Source organism: Balaenoptera acutorostrata, chromosome 1 (genome assembly GCF_949987535.1).
Source record: "Balaenoptera acutorostrata chromosome 1, mBalAcu1.1, whole genome shotgun sequence".
NCBI lineage: Eukaryota > Metazoa > Chordata > Mammalia > Artiodactyla > Balaenopteridae > Balaenoptera > Balaenoptera acutorostrata.
This window is the reverse complement of record NC_080064.1, coordinates 31,888,351-31,893,817: the sequence shown is the minus strand read 5'-3', so window position 1 is coordinate 31,893,817 and position 5,467 is coordinate 31,888,351. Positions and strand designations below refer to the sequence as shown.

Below are 5,467 nucleotides of genomic sequence, written 5' to 3'. Positions count from 1 at the left end.
AAGTCATAATAGTGAAACTTAAAAACAAAAAGAAGACTTAAAAAGCAATGAGATGTGCGCTTAAAGATGGTTAAAATGGTAAATTTTATGTTATGTATATTTTATTCACAAAAAAGTTCTGAGAAACTTACCAAGATCAGCAGTTCTAAATTAAAACCTTCAGCTATCTCTGTAACTTGTGGCATGGTGAACTTCAATACTGTGATCTCAGCCAGGCAGCATGCCCCATATATTAATCCTTCCATTTACCCTGCTGTTGGTTTTCTGGCAGTTCAAGGGTTCTTAAATTTCTCTAGTGAAATTAAACAAGGGAAAATATCGAGGATTTTTAGAATCTCTTGTTATTTGCCTAGACTTATTGTCATTGCTATTTACTTTTTCTTGGTTGTACTTTTAATTCCCTCTTTAATTTATTTCAACATATTAAACATAATAAAATTACAGTTTATAGCTGATAATAGCAGTATATCTGATCTTTATGAGTATGATTCTCTAGTTGGTTGCTTCTGCTTGTAGGCATTTGTTTCTTTGTGTAGTTAGAGACTTTTTAAAAAAATTGTGAGTCATGTTGAAACTTTGTGGGAAAATGTTTGAGGCTTGGATTTAATGATATTCTTCAAGAGGAAGTTTGGGTTTGCTTCTCCCAGATGTCTGTCTGTCCTACCAATCCAGAAACACTTTAAATTTTCATCTTGGAGTGTTTTGGGTCACACAGCTAAAGTGAGTATGTCCCTAGGTAAATATATATGAGTGGAGGTATGGGATAGAGAATTCTCAGGAGAGTTTTTTGTTTGTTTATTTTTTACTTTACGCTGATCCAAGTTAAGATAGGCCTGCATCCCCACCACCCCCTGTTTTTGGTTTTTGTTTTTAGTTTACCCACTGCCCACGAGGATATTAGTGGTTTGGGGATTGGAGAGGCTCAGCCTTATCCTCTGATTTTACTTTCTGCTCTCCTTAGACTCAGGCTTCCTTACCTCCATAACCCATGAAAACACAGATGCTGGATCACTAGGAATCTGTATATGCCACTGGGGCAAATACGATTCTCACAATTGCTTACTGCTATTTTCTCTTAGGGATTCCTCACATCCAGTCAAGGTCAGTCATGCCTTAAAAAAGATTTCTTTACATTTTATCTAGTTTTTGTTTGTTTATATTTGTTTTGTTTTGTTTTTAAGTTCTGCTGTATTGGGTTTTCTGTGAATGGTATGTCTTTTTTCATAAACAAATATCTTTTAACAACTTATTTTTCCTTTAGACATAGAATGCTAAAAACCATAAGGAAGGGACTTCCCTGGCAGTTCAGTGGTTAAGACTTCGCCTTCTAATGCAGAGGGTGTGGGTTTGATCCCTGGTCTGGGAGCTAAGATCCCACCACATGACTCCTGGCCAAAAAACCAAAATGTAAAACAGAAGCAATATTGTAACAAATTCAATAAAGACTTTAAAAATGGTCCACATCAAAAAAACAAAAAAACAAAAAACTTAACAAAACAAAACAAAACAAAACCATAAGGAAAGCTTGTTGGGAGGTTTATGTTTGCAGTTCATCTGACACATTGAGGAAAGAACTCAGCATTTGGGGAACATGCTCCATGCAATCTGGAAGAATACAATGAGTAACTTGTTGCAGCCTAGTTTAAATTGCTTCCTGTTAGAGCCTGACACACTAGGGCCTCAGAGCTGTCCAGGTGGTCACTCTGCATACCTCTAGTGACTCACCTGTACTTTTACCACTCACTATGGATCAGACAAGTAGCTTGGTGGCCAGAAGCCACAGAGACATGTCCTGACACCTGCTAGTGGCTGAGGGAGCCTTCACCTGGAAAAGGTGGGAACCTCATTTATGTTGCCCAGTTTGAAAGTTCAGCAAACCTTCATTGTTTCATACTTTGTGTCAGATTTGGGGCATAATTGCATGGATACAAAGATGAAACAGTGAAGGTTACTGTTCTTGAAGAACTCATAATCTCAGGGCATGCCCTTTAGCAGGGAAAGAGAAAGACACACACTCAGGTACTTTAAATACATTGTGGTAGGTGTTATGATGCGTGTGAGATAATAGAACATATGTATTGGTCTCTGCACCCAGTTCCTGGCACAGAGCTGCTAAAACCCTTGTAATTTCCTAAGTGATAAGAGCATCTTTCTTTCTAATGGAGTGACTCTGAGTGGGCTCCTGGATGGGGGCTGGTCACCAGAAGGACGAAGCCATGATTAGAAGCTTGGAATTTTCAGCCCTACCTCCCCACCCCCACTTCTCTAGTAAGGGTAGAGGGATTGGAAATGGAGTTAATAATTGATCATGCCTACATAAGTAAGCCTCTTTAAAATGCCAATAGCACGGGGTTCTGACAGCTTTCAGGTTGGTGTGTACATCCATATACTGGAGAGTGTGCACCCTGACTCCATGGGGACAGAAGCCCCTGCTCTTGGGACCCTCCCAGACCTCGTCTTATATGTCCTCACCTGCCTGTTCATCTGCATCCTTTATCATATATTTTTTAAAAATTAATTAATTAATTTATTTATTTTTGGCTGTGTTGGGTCTCCGTTTCTGTGCGAGGGCTTTCTCCAGTTGCGGTGAGCGGGGGCCACTCTTCATCGCCGTGCGCGGGCCTCTCACGTTGCGGAGCACAGGCTCCAGACACGCAGGCTCAGTACTTGTAGCTCACAGGCTTAGTTGCTCCGTGGCATGTGGGATCTTCCCAGACCAGGGCTCAAACCCACGTCCCCTGCATTGGCAGGCAGATTCCTAACCACTGCGCCACCAGGGAAGCCCCTCCTTTATCATATTTTTTAACAAACTGGTAAATATAAGTGTTTCCCTGAGTTCTGTGATCCACTCTAGCAAATTAATCAAACCCTAGTAGGGGAATGTGGGAACCTCCAATCTGTAACCAAGTGGATAGAAGTTGTGGGTAAAAATGTAAAATGAATGGCTAGTGGGAAGCTGCTGCATAGCACAGAGAGATCAGCTCGAAGCTTAGTGATGACCTAGAGGGGTGGGATAGGGAAGGTGGGAGGGAGGCTCAAGAGGGAGGGGATATGGGGACATATGTATACATATAGCTGATTCACTTTGTTGTACAGCAGAAACTAACACAACAATGTAAAGCAATTATCCAATAAATATATTAAAAAAAAAAAAAAGAAGTTGTGGGTAACCTGGGGACCCACTACTTGGGACTGGCTGACATCTGAAGTGGGGATAGTCTCGTGGGACTGAGCCCTTCACCTGTGGGATCTGACACTCTCTTCAGGGTGATAGTGTCAGAACTGAGTTAAATTGTAGGACACCCAGCTGGTGTCACAGAAAATTGCTTGGTGGTCACACATTTGATGACCGGAAGTGTCAGAAGTGAAGTGTTCTTTTTTTTTTTTTTTTTTGGTGGAAAATGTGGAACTCCAGAGTTTTATTCTTGTATTGAAGCTTACAGTTGCACCAAACTTTTGGCCCCAAATGAAAACACACACACACACACACACACACACACACACACACACACACACACACAAAAGCATTGGCAGTGGGAGGTAGCAACTTGTCCCCTGGGGACTGAAGCCAAGCAGAGGATGTCAGGCAAGTATGAGGGGTCCAAGCTGCAGAGGGGTAGCCTGGCCAAAGATGCCCAGAGAGCAGGCTGCCCAAGCTCCCTGAGCAGGCAGCTAGAAGTCAACACACACGGACTTGTGGCGGGTGGAATCCAAGCCACTGGTCGCATGGGCAAATCTCTCACCCTGGTCAGATTCCATTTTGGAGAAACTGGGTTCATCTGACAAGACAGCATGGGTGAGGGGACGCAGGTGCTAATGGTAAGAGGCTGATGAGCACTTACCACTGGCGTCAGGGCACAGAAGGAAAAGCTAGAGGCTGGAGTCAGCTGACTGGACACTAACCCCATCGCAATGACCAGCGTCTCTTGCACCCGGCGCAAGGCTGTGCCATTTAAATACTCAGGGATGTGAAAGGACATTCAATTTCCAGTCCTCTCCTAGGTCAGGCCCCTACCTGCGTGGCCTCAGCCCAGCTCCCCACTGCTTGGTGGCTATGACGCAGACCCCCAGCCCTCTTTGGGAACAATGCTGAATCAGGCAAGGGAGAATTCTTTTTCTAGGAAGGGCAGGAAATGAAGAGAGGCCCACATGCTTCTCCCACCCTAGGAGCCAGGAAAAGCCCCTTGGTGCACTCCCCACTTTACAGATGGGCGGGTCATAGCAACCGAGAAGCTGTCATGGTGACGAAGTCCTCGAAGCTGAGCCGAATGTTGCCCTGCACAGCTGTGTCCTTCTCCCGGAAGGCCTCGGTCAGCACCTGCAGCTGGGTGCACACCTGGATGAAGCGATCTAGCTGCATGGCAGGACTGACGGAGCGCCGGCAGTAGCGGGAGACCAGGAGCTGGGTGAACTGGGGGCTCAGATTGTAGCCCATCTGGGACAGAGCTTGCTGCAGCTCTGTGTAGCTAATGGAGCCCGAGCGGTCCTGGTCTTACTGCTGGAAGAGGTTCTTCCACTGCTGGATGAACTTCCACAGGGCTGAGAAACCGTAGACATCAATGCGGCCTGACTTGGTCTTGTCAAACATGTTTATCATCATGAGGCACGTCTCGTCGCTGAACGAGGACCAGTTGGAGTTGACCAGGGCCTGCTTCAGCTCCTTGATGGAGATATAGCCACTGTGATCGGAGTTCACTGACTGGAACCAGGGGTAAGCCTTGGGATCCACATTGGGAGTGGTGCCACCTGGAGGAGGTGATCCCTGTCCATAAGGCCCGGGATGCTGGGCACCACAGGAATATGGAGGTGGTGGTCCATAGGGGCCCCCTGGGGCCGCGCCACCATATGGTCCTCCCCGAGTTCCAGAAGGGAGCCCCCCAGCGTTGGGGTGTGCATAGGGCCCTCCACCAGCTGGTGGTCCGTAAGGCCCACCAGGGGCAGGACCTCCTCCATATCCGCCACCAGGGGTTACCCCGCTAGCATATTGCCCTCCAGCATGGGGGAGTCCGGGGTAGTAGCTACCCGGAGGGGCTCCGGGTGCTTGTCCTCCAGCTCCTGGGCAGCCCTGCCCGTAGGGGTAGCTGGCCATGGCGACTCTGTGAAGTGTTCTGTATGAGTAGAAGAGGAGACACACGGGGGGAAAGACTGGAATTTTCTCCATACACTGTGGCAAGCTCAGAGTTCCAAGAAAAGTTTACTTTACCCCGCATCTCCACACAAGGAGCTCTCTGTGGCTCCCAGGTTAACTTCTTTTAGTTACACCTATAAGAAGAGACAGAATAGAGTCTCTCTTCCCCTATGGCCAATTTTTAGGAAAAGGAAACGAACTGGCCCAGCCTGAGTCAAATGTCCTCCTTCTGTGGTCCAGTCACTGAGACCAATGCTGGGCATGGATTACATATATGACAGCCAAAGTCTTGAGGGATGGTGTGGGGAGGAGCTGGGTGTGGTGAGCTGGAAAGATACT

The 5,467-nt window shown here is 46.5% G+C and overlaps 1 pseudogene; it reads right to left on the bottom strand.

Annotated features, from left to right (window-relative positions):
* Window positions 1–4,099: 4,099 nt before the first annotated feature.
* On the bottom strand, window positions 4,100–5,093 carry LOC103015596 (peflin-like; annotated as a pseudogene).
* Window positions 5,094–5,467: the final 374 nt, after the last annotated feature.